The sequence below is a fragment of the Camellia sinensis genome, chromosome 2, assembly GCF_055761805.1.
Source record: "Camellia sinensis isolate YWXY chromosome 2, ASM5576180v1, whole genome shotgun sequence".
In the NCBI taxonomy this organism is placed as follows: Eukaryota; Viridiplantae; Streptophyta; class Magnoliopsida; order Ericales; family Theaceae; genus Camellia; species Camellia sinensis.
Window position 1 is genome coordinate 43,954,194 of NC_138962.1, and position 16,770 is coordinate 43,970,963.

Here is a 16,770-nt window from a genome sequence, read left to right on the forward strand (position 1 = left end):
CACTGTCCCTAAGATATTGGAAATTTCTTTCCATTCTCAACTAGGCTACATAGAGCGCTATGCTTAGAATTCTCTATCTTATAGAGTTACAAAAACTGTATTCACGTCACCTTTACTAAGAAAAATTTATGTGACTTAGTTACATTCCCACAAAGCTACTTACCTATATGCACATGACTCGGAGGGTTTACATGACAGCATACAATAATGCACCGCGTGACCCTATGTGTTTATAAGACAGTATACAATAATGCGCCATAAAACTCTAGGTCTTAACTTTGCAACCTTATGAGAAGTAAAAATAAAGATAAGCTGCTTAACGGTTACAGATCGCCCATGGATGGCTCTCTACTAACCCATTACTTAAATGGAGTGTAAAATCTGATATGGAGGGCATTTAGTTAGGAATATAGGCAACAAACTAAAGTGAAATTCCCAATTGGGAAGCATTTTGCGCCATCATCCACCTAACATTAACAATACTTAATTCCTTATCTCTACTACACCATTGTGTTGTTGAGTATTAGGAATAATCAATTTTCTAAGCATCCATTTCTCTTTATAGAGTTTTCTAAAATAACTCAAATAGATACTCGCTACCTTGGTCAAAACTAAAAGCACGAAAGTTGTTTTCTAATTGATCTCAACCTCATATGTGCAATGTCAAAAATCATCTCAAAACTTTTGACTTACAGGAGATCAAATAGTCTTGACTCAGATGCGTATCATAATCTATAAATGTGTCGAGACTGAGGCTTAGCTATCATACCCTTACACATATCTAGTCAGAAATATCATAGTGGACTAAATGGGCCAATACAAATGACCTTCTACGGCTTTCCTACTTACTTGTGCGCACCCATTGCGAACAAAGTTACACATTCATATAAGAGCAGGATGTCACAAGCGAGTGGGCCCGAGAAGGCCTACTCAAACCATCGTGTCATTATCTCATTAATGTGATTAAGTATAATAATCCACTGGTTCATGACCAATGTCATAAACTAATTCCAATCATCTTAATGTGTGAGTTTTTGAAGACAAGTTTTAAAGGTTTATGCCCAACTAGGTAATGACTCACAACTAATTCATATTTACTAGATCATAAAAAGATGTCATGGAGATATGAAGTGCGCCAAAGTCGCAAATTTAACTAGTAAGTGCTAATTCCCTGCACCTTCAAGTTAATTTTATTCTCCATACACTTTACTGCATCTAGTTGAAAGATGACGATACTCTTCTTGCCATCTCTGTTTCTCACTTCATAGTTACTTGCAATTAATTCTACTATCCACAAGAATGAGAGAACAAGCTATCAATCTATGACAGCTCCTGAAGTAACTTAAGCGTGAATTAGGCTACAGAGTCTAATTCAACACAATGCTCTCACAAGCGATGCGTCAAATTCTTAGAGTCATAACAACCTTGTCGGCCTGACCTTTTTCATTACTATGCTGCAACGTTTGCGTTTAGTGGTAAACGTTATTCAAAAAACGTTAGCCTAGCTAAGGAATCATCCAAAGAAGCACATTGTCTCCCACTCAAGTGTGGAAACAGTAAGTGTCCAGACTTAGACAAGTTGGCACTGCTAATAGAATTTGCAGCCACTTGGCGCTAATCTTTTCACTTAGTGTTAATAGATTTTGCTGCTACTAAGCGCTAATCTTTCAACTTCAAGTGATACTTTAATGCACACTGTTATAGTGCGTGAAATTTTGCCCCATCCACTCCCAACAGTTGGATAGAGAGCAAAACACTGCTCATACTGGCTACTCATCTTACACTTCATGACTAATTCATTTAAGCTCACATTTCTTGGATGACGTGACTCTTGAATGTTACTTCATCCAATGATGCAACATTATTACAAGTCAAAATACGCAGCTCAATAGTCAAGATCATATACAGATCTATTGAGGGCTTACTAATTTCACAACTCCAAAACTCGCCAATCAAAGCTACATAGCATGCTGCTAACCATAGTGCACACATCAATTTTTATTGTGCCAAACAAGGCAACAAAACCACAGTGACTTTGAGTCATGTTTCCTTATTTTGGCTCAATTAAGGTCTGACCTAAAGTGTCCAAGACTTTTGCTCATCTAAATAATAAGATTACATTGTTCACATTTGAACATTTCTACTAAGTCTAGGTCAACAAAATTAACTTCCATAAACTAAATCAATTTAGAGAGAAATTCGCATTGGGATTAATTTGATTAGCATAATATAATTTGCCACAAAAATCTAAATTAAATAGTAACAATATTACATAAGTCACAAGATCAAAAATCCGTTATGCTCGTAATCATCTCTTGCGCCATAGGTGACAATTATCCAAAATTTATTTTAATTCATGAGCAAAATATTAGTTTTCGAGAGTAAATCTACAAAGATTTCTCTCAACCGAACAACCTTCCACTGATTATGGCATGTCTAAAAAAATGATAAAATATTCTAATTCCATACAATAACATCTTAAAGTAGATTCACAATCAACTCATGCTATGTTACATTTAGTAATGGAATTTAAATAAAAAACAATTAATCATGCTATTCTAATTACAGCATATTAGAAACTCTAGGCAAAAAATAATAATATGCTGTATATAATATTCAGATTATGCCATAACAGAAAGTATATCACTTTTGAAATTTTCTGAAATTTTTTCTGAATTTTTCTAGAATTTTAAATAACTAATAAACACACATAAAATCAGAAATAAATATTCCAGAATCTGGTAAACTAAAAAAAAATATACCAGTAAATAGTAGACCATTACAATGGTCTACAGTAAAACCTGCAGCTCCAGAAACTTAATCATGCAACACCAGAAGCATTTTAAAGCAAAAATAATGAATTATTATTTCAAAAAAAAATATTTTTTATTTTCATAAAATTTTAAAACTTTTACAGAAGATAGAAAATTTAATTCTCAGTCTAACAGTACCAACCATGCTTAAAACAAAATTATAACGAATTACTTATGACCATATAACGCAATTATGGATTTAAAAAAAAAAAAAAAAAAAAAAAAAAAAAAAAAAAACAGACCCTTAACATCAGCAGCCAAGCCAGCGGAGAAAAACGGCGCAGCTCAGAGGCGGCTCAGTGCGCGGCGCTCGTGCGTGGCGCCGACGGCGCGCGTGGAGGCGCGTCGGAAGCGCATCTGGCGCGTATCAGCTTGTGGAAGTCGCTCACGGCGTCAGGTGGTGCGTGAGGTCCACGCGCCGCCTTCCAGGGTGTTTTTTGGTCCAACTTCAGTACTGTCGAACTCTATTTTTCAAAATAAATACATTTATGACATTAAAAATGACATTTAATGAACATAAAAATGAGATATTTTATGCTCTTAATCTAATGAGACTGGACATCTTCCTCCTTTATTAATATTCAAGCATATATCATGTATATATATTTATATAAAAATATACACATATTTTAATGCATAAAAATAAGCATGAAAATACCCATATTCGCTCTAATACCAATGTAAATCACAAGTATTATAACGCAGCAGGAAAAATTTTAGAATCATACTTTTAGTAGAGCCTGAAGCGAAGAATCTCGTGGGTAAATCACGTGCTTCCAGGATATGAACAACCAACCCAACAGTGGAGTGATACTACAAAATGAGTATCACCCACACAAGTCATAGTGCAAAAGCTGGATCGTTCTCATATGTGAGAGAGTTAGAGAGAGAGTCTGAGAAAAAAGGTTATGGGTAAAAACCATATAACGTATCTGATATCGATATATAACTTAACCATATAATTTGATATATAACCATATATATCAATCTATGCATATCAGTTGATATGATAGATATAGATATCATGAGTGGTTATCCAAATAAGTTTTGAATTCAAATTCAAACTTACTTGGATAAGGTTCAAAGGGTTCAAAGGGTCATGCCACATGAGCGCCCAATTTCTAACAGCCAGCAACAAACATCAACACAAACATTGATAGTGAGAGGGAGACACAGACAAAGACTGAGTGAGTGAGAGTGATACAGAGGATTTATACCTGAAATTGTTTGTAGGGAGAGTTGAAGATGCTCCGAAAAATTGCGATGGTGAGGGCCCTAGTGGGTGAGACATTGTAGAACAAGATGAGTATGAGAAATCAAAGAGAAAAAGTGAGACACAGAGATATAAACAGAGAGAAACTATTATAAGTTGAAAAAAAATATGTAGATGAATCAGAAATGGCGAAGACGGACGGCGGCGCAGACGAACGGCAAGGTTAATGGTACGGTGAGGTGATTGGCGCGACTGAGCTTTAATCGAATTCGACTGAGGTGCGAAAGAGGAGCGTATTTATTTTTATATGAGTTTGAATTAGTAAAGTTATCCCCTACAAACCTGTTGGTCGGCTAATGTCTGTACGCGAATTTAGACACCAAAACGATGTCGTTTTGGTATCACGACCAAATTATATTAGTCGCTAAAAGATCATACAGTTCCCGCCCAAATTTCATTCTCACGCCCATATTTTTGGTGACAAAAATTGTAATTTGGTCGCAAAAAATTACTTATTTGCAACAAAAAAAATTTAGTCAGTAATATTATCAATTTTTAGCTACGAAATTTTATTTTGGTCCGCAAATGTCACTTTTTTGCAACCAAATTTTTTTTGGTCAACGAATGTGTAAATTCTTATAGTGAGATTATATGTATCTGTACGAGCAAAAAATAATCTTCTTATATAATCCCGTTGATCAAGTTTGCACTCCTCCAAACATCTTCGCTTTGCCACTTGAAAATACAAACGTGAGCTAACCGGCGGGTGTGTGCCGGAAACTCCTCCGATGCCTAAGTCAGCAACAAGACAATAGGCAATAAGCTCTGTATATTCTAGAGTAAGAATTGGGATACCTCTACATAGGTCTGGTCATGAGCTTTTATAGACTTGGTTTGGCTCAATCCTAGTAGGATTCCAACTCTCCTTATAAGAGTCTTTCTAGGAATCACACACCCTACTCACTACCAACTATGTGAGATGGTTTGCACAATCCCAGTAGGACTCTAAATCTCCTTAGCAAAGTCCTCCTAGGAGTCTCATCACTGCAAGCCAAGTGAGATGGCTGAACCCTTTACCTTGGTTATACATTCCTGACCGAACTGCCTTATTTCGGTCCCCTGCCATTCGGACCGTGTGATCGAAAGCCGATCTATCGAATGCCACCCTGTCGAGTTATACACAACTCGGCCCTCGCCATTAACGTTACCTCAACTCCATGCTCAACATGGGCGAGCCGTGATGACCATGCTACAGGTTGGCATCCTGCCGAGATACACCTAGCTCGGCCTATCGCCCTGCCATCATCCCGGTCAGAAGGTAAATAGGTCCCAATCCTAGCAACACATCCAACCATCCTGGTACCTACCTCGGCCCAAAGCCAAAATACAAAATATCTCCTTGGCCCATTACGCGGCCCAACTTCCAAATAAGACTCGTCCTAGCTCGGCCCAATTTGCTCACAAATTACCCTCTTAATTGCTCCTTAATTCCATTTGCGTAGCATGATTGGGATTATTTTTCCTCCAACTGAGCTAAGAACACCCCACTCTGCCGAGCTAAAAAATTGTTTGGTTTCACAGCTTGTTCAGCCCCAATAAGCCTTGTTAGTTGCTCAACATGTCTTTTCACTAATCTGGTACGACGTCATTCCCAGGATACATGGCGTGCCCCCATTATCCTCGTTCTCCTGTTACAACCGTCATATACCTCCAAAATTTTGAACAACCCCTGTTTTTTTACCTTCAACGTATATATCCTTTGAGTTTGTAATCGTACGACGAGTTGCTCTTTCTGTGTCTCGCTGAGCAGACTAGCTTGGTTTATACTAACCCTGCCAACTTGCTTTGGCCGAGGTAACCCTCATCCCGGCCAAAGAGTTCAAAAATTTGTTAGTCAAACCTGCCAACCTTCTTCAGCCTAGATCCTAATCTCGGCTGAAGAGAACGAAGTGTTGGTTATTCCGGCCAACCCTCTCCAGCCTAGATCCTGATCTCGGTTAAAGAGAACAAAATGTTGGTTATTCCTGCCAACCCTCTTCAGCCTAGATCCTGATCTCGGCTGAAGAGAGCAAAATGTTGATTTTTCCAGCCAACCCTCTCCAGCCTAGATCCTAATCTCGGCTAAAGAGAACAAAATATTGGTTTTTCCAGCCAACCCTCTCCAGCCTAGATCCTGATCTGGGCTGAAGAGAACAAAATGTTAGTTTCTTCAGCCAACCCTCTTCAGCCTAGATCCTGATCTCGGCTGAAGAGAACAAAATGTTGGTTTTTCCAGCCAACCCTCTCTAGCCTAGATCCTGATCTCGGCTGAAGAGAACAAAATGTTGGTTTTTTTAGCCAACCCTCTCCAGCCTAGATCTCGATCTTGGCTGAAGAGAACAAAGTGTTGGTTATTCCGGCTAACCTTCTCCATCTTAGATCTTGATCTCGGCTGAAGAATGGAAAGTGTTGGTCAAACCTGCTAACCTTCCCAATTACCCCCTAGTCGGGCAAAGACTTATTAGAAAGAGTAGGCCAATCCTGCCAACCTTTCCAATTGCCTCACAGTCGGGCAAAGACTTTTGCGCGGTCAATCCTACTTGTCAACCGTGTTAACTCTCGCCAAAGGCTTTTTGTCTGGTATCACTGTTGCACCAGACTCTACCTTGGTGCGCGCCCATCTTTCTCTACCCGAATGTGTTGGTGCACTCTCTCCATTAGGGCTTTCATAGTAAGGGGGCGACGTCATTGTTATTGAATCCCTCAACTTATTGCCAGCCGACAAACCTCGTTTGTACTGCGCGATAGCTAGGTTTGTAGGGCAATCTCCAATCTAATTAAAAGTCTCCCAATACCGGTTATTGTAAGACCTCAATGTTTCTTTGTCACCCATGTCTATGGAGAGAAGCTGGTCAATCTCCATTGGTGTCTTGGTGTTCGTTCTGAATCTGGTCACAAATACCTCCGCTAGTTGCGCCCATGAAGCTATGCTACCTTCTGGCAACCTTTCAAACCACATCAAACTCAGGTCACCAAGGCTGGAAGGAAACATGATACACATTAGAGCCTCGTTTTGCCGATATACGGCCATAACCTGGTAAAAGTGGCTCAAGTGTATGTAAGGGTCCGACTTCCCCTCATAAGTAGTGAATTGGGCTGGTGGAAGCCTGAGGGTAATGGTGTGTTCTCTATTGTCGGAATGAACGATGAGCTCTACAACCTTGCTAACGCTTTGTCTGCTAGTTCATAGGCAAGGCGTGGCTCTGGAATTCTAACCTTGACACTCCCATGTGTTCTAGGAGCCAATCGTTGTAGTGCGGAGACTCTACGGGAGTCGCAAGCCTGAGTGTCTTCTCTCATTCGAGCCCTTTCAGTCCTCATTCTCTCAGGCCTGGAGTAGCGTGTCCTGGAAGTCTTTGATTGTGTATCGCCCGACCTGAGGCTTCTTCTTCCAGTTTGTGATAGTGTGACTTGTCTGTCATGACCTTCTAAGTAGCAAGAGTGTGTGTTGCCTTTGTGCCCTTCTTTTGTTGCCACCCCTTTGCCTTTTATCTGGCGCTTCATTGTCTCTATGTCAGCCGCCATTCTTTTTATTACTTCGTCTTGATCCCTTACATGATCTTCGAGAACCTGAGGATCCATCTTCCGCCTCTATCTATCAGGGCTTTAAGAGCGGTGTGGACTTGAGCCCTGTCTTTCTCTTGTTTCTCTCCGCGGATTCCTTTGCTGGGGATCTAATTCCACTATGGGTGGGATGGAAGGTAAACCTTCGCGCCTTCCACCTCCTTCCGGTGTTTGCCTACCAATAGCAGATTGTGGCAAGTCTTCATTGTGCGCCATTGCTTTCAACTAGAGAGGAGAACTTGATTAAGAGGTTTTGCTCTTTGTGAAATTCACACAGACGGCGCCAATTGTACGAGCACAAAATAATCTTCTTGTATAATCCTGCTGATCAAGTTTGCACTCCTCCAAACATCTTCGCTTTGCCACCTGAAAATACAAACGTGAGCTAACCGGCGGGTGTGTGCCGGAAACCCCTCCGATGCCTAAGTCAGCAACAAGACAATAGACAATAAGCTCTGTATATTCTAGAGTAAGAATTGGGATACCTCTACATAGGTCTGGTCATGAGCTTTTATAGACTTGGTTTGGCTCAATCCTAGTAGGATTCCAACTCTCCTTCTAAGAGTCTTTCTAGGAATCACACACCCTACTCACTACCAACCAAGTGAGATGGTTTGCACAATCCCAGTAAGACTCTAACTCTCCTTAGCAAAGTCCTCCTAGGAGTCTCATCACTGCAAGCCAAGTGAGATGGTTGAGCCCTTTACCTCGGTTATACATTCCTGACCGAACTGCCTTATCTCGGTCCCCTGCCATTCGGACCGTGTGATCGAAAGCCGATCTATCGAATGCCACCCTGCCTAGTTATACACAGCTCAGCCCTCACCATTGACGTTACCTCGGCTCCGTGCTCAACATGGGCGAGCCGTGATGACCATGCTACAGGTTGGCATCCTGCCGAGCTACACCTAGCTCGGCCCCTGCCATCATCCCGGTCAGAAGGTAAATAGGTCTCAATCCCAACAACACATCCAACTGTCCTAGTACCTACTTCGGCCCAAAGCCAAAATACAAAATATCTCCTTAGCCCATTATGCGGCCCAACTTCCAAAGAAGACTCATCCTAGTTCGGCCTAATTTGCTCACAAATTACCCTCTTAGTATCGTATCTTAAATTTGTGTAATTTTATTGTCAAATTTTATTATATTAATTGTAAAATGTATAATCTCGTTACAAATTGAGATAACAAAAAATGCCGTAACTAAATCATAAATTTTTATATGTCCAATCACAAAATTTTAGACACCCATAAAATTTCATCATATTAATCACAAAATGCATAACTTCACAAATTGACATAAAAAAAAAATGTTGTAACTAGGCTATAAATTTTTATAACATCAATTACAAAATTTTAGACAATTTGTTATGCTAATTTATGACAAGGTTATACATTTTGTGATTGATATCACAAAAATTCATGATAAAGTTAGGCCAGTCATAAAATTTTAAACATTTTGTTATATTAATTTGTGACAAAATTATATATTTTATAATTGATGTTACCAAAATTTATGATAAAATTACACTAATTTAACACGAACTTATGATAAGATATATACGATATATACCTTTGAAGGATGGACCCAATAGGCTTTCTCATATTTCTAATAATTGATTTATTTATTGATTATTATATTTTGTGAAATAGGGTTATTATCAAGGCCCCCCAGTGATGGCACCACCTCAGTATACTGCTCCACCACCACCACAGAGCCAACCTGGTTTCCTTGAACGATGGTATATCTAGTTTCTTCTCTTTATTACATGATATATGGAGGAAAAATTTTGAGTGTGCATTGTACACCATATATAATCTTACACAAAATCTTTTATATTAAAATAAAAATTAATATCATACAGAATAATTATAAGAAAATATAAAAAATCAAACAAGAAACCTTACTGAAACTATAACAACAAACAACAAACAACAAATTCCACAAAAAGAAAAAAAGAAAAAAAAGGTACAATATGAGAAATCATTAATCTTCTCATAAATGTGATTTGAAAGAACAAGATACACATTTAAATAAAGTTCAACCCCATCGTCACCGTTGTTGTCGTCGTCCTTGTCACCGCTACCTAACTCTGTCACTGCCTTCTTGTACATTGGTCATCGCCGGAAGCCAAAGTTGAAGAAGAAGAACACCCACAATAGTAGGGAGGAGAATTGAAAGAAGGGAGACCAGTATGAGTATTAAAAATTCAAAAATCTATGTTAGAAATCGGGAAAGAAACTCTCAAACACCTCTTCCTAAGTATAAAAAATCCAAATTTACACTTTGAATGTGCTTTTATTTCTCGTTAGAAAGTTGATGAAAAATTGTCGGAGGGGCGCCGAAAATCACAGAGAGAAACTCAACATAATGTCATAGCCATAGAGGAGGTAATTGAACTAGGAGACGTGGGGTATCTTGTCTATATTTTGTCTCTTAATCTCTCAATTTGTTTGGCTAGATACAGTCTTAGACTGTTAAATCTCTAAACAGGGACTACTAAATCCCACTTCTAAGGTTTTAATATTGGTCGTTTATATATCGTATGCCTATTATGTATGAGAGTTTTAGATTTTTGATGCTATTATTCATCGATGTATATTAACCGATATATGATTGTAGTACTGATATTGATACATATCTCGGTACCTTAAATTATGTTCACTCTAAATGATTTCTTCTCCTCTACCATCTAATAATGGTCAAAACTAATTCTCTCTCCAAAAAAAAAAAAAAAATGGGCCAAAACTAATTCTTTAAATTTTATTCTACTTTAGCTCAATAATGCATGGTATATATAATTTCATCCAACAATCTCATGATTACTGAAAAAACATATGTGAAATCCACTGAATTAGTTATCCTATATACGCTAATCCAGTCCTCTAAACAAACATAACCATATATTATTAATATACAAGTATATTTTAATATATATGTATATGTGTGTGTATGTTTGTTTGTTTGTTTTATCTTTTAAAAATTCCAATATTGATAAGTAATTTTTTGTTTGAAATTGCAGCCTAGCCATATTCTGTTGCTGTGACCCCTCCATATGGTGTTGTTGCTGTGACCCCTCCATATTATGGCTTGTTTTGGGAAGTTGACTTTTAGTCACTTTTTTTGGTTTGTAGCAAAAGCTATAAGTTAGTTTTTTTGAATTTTTTTTCATTTGGGAAGTTGGTTTTTAGCCAATGGTGAAATTACAATTCTATCCCTCATGGGTCAAAATGTGTTACATGAGTGAAGTTGTAACTATTTTAAACTAAATGGGGATAGTTTGGTCATTTTATTATGATTTAACATCATAAACAAATATTAATAAAAAAAATCAAAAGTTACTTTTTATCAACTTCCCAAATCATTTGTCTAAAAAAGCCAAAAACTTGATTAAAAGTCAAAAAATTACTTTTTACCACCTTCTCAAAATAGGCCTATGTGCGTTCTAGGCATCTAGCTACTATACCCTGCTTTTTTTTCTTTTTCTTTTTTTAATTGTAAAAATACCAGAATTTTCTGGTTTTCTTTTTTCTAGATGGTTGTGATGTTCAAAATAATTTAGTAGTTATCATTACATATAAGTTATGCAATTTTTATTTTTTTTCGAACCTTCTTCTTGGTTGTCACATTATCCCTTGCAATTGGCCATCATGGCCAAATTTTATTTTATTTTTTTTGAATTGGCAAGAGATAATTTATAAATACCATGACAATTTTAAACTCTAATTTTGTGAGAATGAACATTAAACTATATAAGAAAATCTAATAATGTGAAATCAAATAGAGTTGCTTATGCATATCATAATGACAACGTCCATCACCCCTTAGTTAGTGGGTTCAAATTCAAAACTTCAATAGTAATTAAAATTGCGTTTGAATTTTACGCAGCGATTTGTGAAGTGACAATTTTTTACCTTTGTCACTTTATTTAAATTCCAAATTCAAATTTAACCTCGTGTAGTAATATTGTTAACCAAAGTCAATAAATGGGTTTTTTTTTTTTTTTTTTTTTTTTCTTTAAGGTTGTGTTTGGTTCGTGGATTTGGAGAGTGATTTGAAGAAGAAAAAAAAAAAAGAAAAAAAAGTGTGAAATATAGTTATATTTCATTTACATTTTACCTATATTTTTCTCTTTTTATTTATAAATCTCTATCCAAATTCATGAATTAAGTATAGTATCAACATAATGAAAGCTTCGTGACAACAAACATTCACACTCCGTTCACTGCTGGAAAAATGACTTTAGCGCTATATGTCTGAAAAACGCTTTTAATTCCTTTAGTGACACTTACTACCAAACGCTGAGGACGCGGTCGTCGCTGTAAGTTTATGACGCTTTAAATGCGTCGTAAAATTAGTATAGGCGGCGTTTTTATAAACACCGCTAAATGTGGCAGTCAACGGTAACATGACATCACATAGGCATTTAGCGACGCTTTAAAAACGTCATAATAGCTTTTTTATTATTTTAAAAATATAACTATAGTGGCGTTTTGAAAAACGCCGCAAAAGATTTTTATTTTTTTATTTTTTTTTTGAACTACTAATTTTGTGAGATTTAACTTCAAAAATATACCTGTAAAATAGCAATAATGAATAAAACTTTGTATAGACATATATTTATGTGAGATTAGTATTCCCTCACATCTATAATAGTACCCCATACAACATCATTCAAGAAAAAAATCCAATAAGTTCAATCCCAAAAAATAAAATGAGAATAATTTAAAGATAAAAGTGAAATTAACAATTGAATAATAAAAAGTAATAATAGTGCATAAGGCAATAGGGTTGGGAAGAAGTTATAATGATTTCCACTACTCAAATCAATGCCATAAATTAGGATGGATAACGTTTGTCATTGGGTCAGATTACCACCTTAAAAGTTGTGTTTAGCCAAGAAATAATTATGCCTTCATATTCATTGGGTCAGACACAAAGCATCAAGCATTCATGTCCAGATTTTCTAACCAATGTCTCCAAATTTCCAGAGTTGAACAGAGTATTAATAATACACATCAAATATTACCCTTCCTACATAAAGCAAGAACCACCATACTGCTAGAAATTTATTTTTTCACCCCAAGTCACGCACCTATACCACCGCTTCTGAAGCATTTGGAATCTCTGCCATAATCATGTGCGCATTTGAAAGACCGGCATCATCACCTTCTGTACAGCCAACCTGCTCAGAGAGAGAGAGAGAGAGAGAGAGAGAGAGAGAGAGAGAGAGAGAGAGAGAGAGGATGAACTTATACTAATGGTAACACTAGGAGGTTCAATCATTGTTACTGCAGCAAAGATTCAAGCTTAATTCTACAGGTTTCCAACTCCAATTTTCTGCACTTCAACCTTGAGAGACTTGAGGTACCTGACAGCTTCATCGAAAGTATTTAAGAACCAAAAAAAGAACATGGAAAATCAAACATGGCAAAGCGAAGACAAAAATATCAACAAAATACCTGGTCACACAGTATAATTGTCTGAGGGCCAAATACTGATTTGCTGAAACCATGGCCCCTGCATGCATCATCAATGTGTAGAAAAATATAAGCTCACAAATGCTGATTACGAAAGAAAAAAATAAATAAAAGAGACAGACAAAACTGAATTGCAGAATTTAGCAAAAAGACACCACACAACAGAGTTTTTGCATGCATTTGGTCCATGGGAGGCAAGAATTTCTATAACCAAATTGAAAAATGTTTCTGTTTAGTGGAACCATTTTCAAGAGCCTTCTATTGGTGAAGGCTTATGTAAACTATTAAGAGACAGCTTAAGCTTCTAAAGAGAAATTATGGTGAATTGACCATCTGAAGAGACAACAAGGTGTTTTACTGGGAAAGCGTTGCTTCCACAAAAATAAAAAAATATATTAATTGTTTAATACATTTGATCTTTATAAAAAGCAACATAAACATGTCCTTAAACCAAAATAATAATATCTATGTGCTCATCTTAACAACCTGCCCACGAACAAAATAAGACCAACTTGTGCAACCGCAGATCTCTTTTGAGAAAAAGACAAAAATCAAGTATTTAGTCCACTAAATCAGCCAACTTAATCAATCAAACCAGAAATGATGACGAAGATACATCCACCCATGACACAACTTAACAACTTCAAGAACATATTCAATCAAATCGCAAAATGATGTTTATTTTTCCATTGACCTCAAATACTCTACATATTAAAACATACGAAGTAAGAAATTACCAAATGTTCTAAAGTATGAACACAAATGGAGCACATATACAGATTCTTTTTGGCCCATCAAGTAACTTCATCATTTAGTTGTCGAGCCTTTCTGAAAATCAACAATAAAATTCTGCTCTCAAAGAGTTTATCTTGCAAAGCATATTAAGCAAAAAATAATAATTTAATTTTTTCCTCAATTTTGAAACTAGTTTACTCAAATTGCATTCAATATGCCAGTATCACTTGTGTTCAACTTAAAATCTCAACAACCTGTAGCAGTACTACATTTCATCGTACTAGAAGGTGAGGCACACACTGTGTGCCAAATTAACAAAATATAATATATATATATATATATATATATATATATATATAAAGTAGTTGTAACTATTTGTAAGTGGAAAGTCAGGTTTTACTTTTGGAAAATAAAAGTCCACAAAACTTCATGAACACCAAATTGGGTGCTCCCTCTATATATATATATATATAAGTATATACCTAACATTTGTTTCTATTTCAACAAGGTACTGTTAAGGACAAAAAAGATATGATGGGACTTAAGGCTTAGTTTGGTTTGGTTTGGTTTATATAAATACTTTACATGGAAGAATTTCTTACTTCACATGGCGACTGCGTTGTCACTTCTTTTAAGGTACAGCTCATATAAGGAATGATACTTTGCAGGGATATAATCCTTGAATCTGTCAACAATGACAACAAAAAGATTGAGATCCAGGAATGCTAAGGCAAGCAGATAAAGGACTTTCCACAAATATAGTTATTGAGTGCAAAAGGAAATTCCTTGATAGGAAGTTGATGGGATTATAGGAAAAACTGAAAAACTGCAGAACATAAACTGCAGTCAGATTCACCAAAATAAACACAAATTAAAGAATTTGTTCCCAATACTTATAAACAGTACTTAAAACTTGTTGCCAGACAGAATTTTATCTTTTGAAGATCTCAAATAATAATAAATTGTTGGCATATATGCTTATTGAAGTCTTAGATTGGTAATATTCCTACATATTGAATTGATGGTGGAATCCTACATTCTTTTGGTGTAGTGAATAGAGTGGAAATTGGAACCTCTCATATTTGGTTCAAGTAAGTTTAAAAGAAGATTGCCAATTGATGCAGAAAATTATTAGTTTTCATGTCATCAAAAGAGTTAATGAAAAGCACTCCATCCTTTATAGAGATGCTAATATCTCATGTTTGTGGTTTATGGAATTGTGTTTCCTTTCAGGTGGGATTCTTCCATTTCAAAGTTTAGAACGACTAATGGTGAAAGAGAAGAGTCCAAGATGAACAATGAAAGGAAGGGTATACCAAAAACCCTATAGCCTGTCTGATATGCTTGAGCTCATCCCAAGCTGAACCTGCATACTGCAATATGTTTTTGCTTACTAAAATAGAAATTATACAACACAAAGTGAAGTGGTAATAAATCAATGCTGATGCTACCTCATCTGTTGCATTATAACACCAATGTTCGAGTTCAGCGAGTCCTGCTTTAACATATTCACCGTTATTGAATGAACAACATTCTCTCCTTAATAGAAGGCTGTGGTCCCAAAAAGCGTGCACAAGGCCATAAGAAAAAACTTACTTGCAGTATAAAAACTTCAAAAAGCATCTAAAGACAACAAGCAGACTACCTGAAGAATAGTTGAACATTGATGAATGAAAATATTCGTGTAAACACCTTGCGAACTAAAAATGGAGGTACCTGAAAATAGTAAAATGAAAAAGAAAACAGGTAAGCAAAAGGGTGCTTCAAGAGAAAATCTATGCACAGTAGATAGAAACAGAAGCATTCCCCCAAAATCCAAGCCAGTCAACTATGTAAATGGCACATTTAAGTGGCATGTTTGGAGAGCTGAAGTGGGTTGGAAGCAGACAAATAAAAACAATGTCAAGAAGCCAGACAAAGACACCAATTTTATCAAAACGGGTAATGGGGAAGAAAAAATGACATAACAAGGAATGAAAGCAGTGACAAATTTTACTGACATGATTTGTTTTTAGACTGTTCAAGAAAATTCCTAGGCTCTTCACAATCCCTTGCCAGTGAGCAATCAACGCTTGCTGTGCTGCTGTAGTTGCAACTGAACGTGATGATCCCTTAACCAAGCTTGCCCTCGAAGTTCTTGGTGCCTATTTTTTCATATTCCGAAAGAAATTTTATACAGAAATAATTTACCAAGTAAATTAATAAAATAACCCATAGAATAAAGAATTTCATTCCTCCTTTTACAATAAATTGTGCCTAGTAATTTAAGAATCAAACAGATTCAATAACTTGGATGCATAATCCAAGCAATGGAGAAATCTCTTTCTTAAGGTTATCTCAAATCATTCCATAAATCTTTTCTACAAATGCTGTAAGTTACTGGTTGAAAAGCAAAGCTGGGTATTTGGCTTCAACTTGGTGTAAAGTTTCTGCTCCACTAGTCAGGCCACCATTTACAAAGGAAAGATTAACTCCTTGCGGAGTTCCTCAGAAACTCTGCAAATGAAAATAATAGGAAACACCTGAACTAACGAAAGGACTAAAACTTCGTTTGATGACAAAACATGGAAATTCAAATGGGAACTTTAAATTACCTGTGTCATCCTTCCAAACAGAGTAGCTGAGGATGATCGACGGCGCAGAGGAGCCATTCCAGCAGCACCACTTGCTTTCAATGTACGCTGGAGTAGCAGCAGAAGAGTTGATGAATTGGACAACCAATAGGCTAAGATGTCATTATTATCCTAGGTCTTTAATCCAAATAATAATACTTAGTTATGAGAAGCCAATTATGACAAAAAGCGAAAGCAAGACACACTAGTAGCATATAGGATTAGATTATTCAATACAAGTCTGGAAGTCCCTATACCTTGACTTCCATTTGCTTGTGAGCTAAGATTTTAAAACATACTATAATTGGACCCAT

At 36.4% G+C, this 16,770-nt stretch overlaps 1 pseudogene; it reads right to left on the reverse strand.

The window, feature by feature from the left end:
- Positions 1 to 14,277: 14,277 nt before the first annotated feature.
- LOC114317023 (myosin-11-like) lies at positions 14,278 to 16,770 on the reverse strand (annotated as a pseudogene).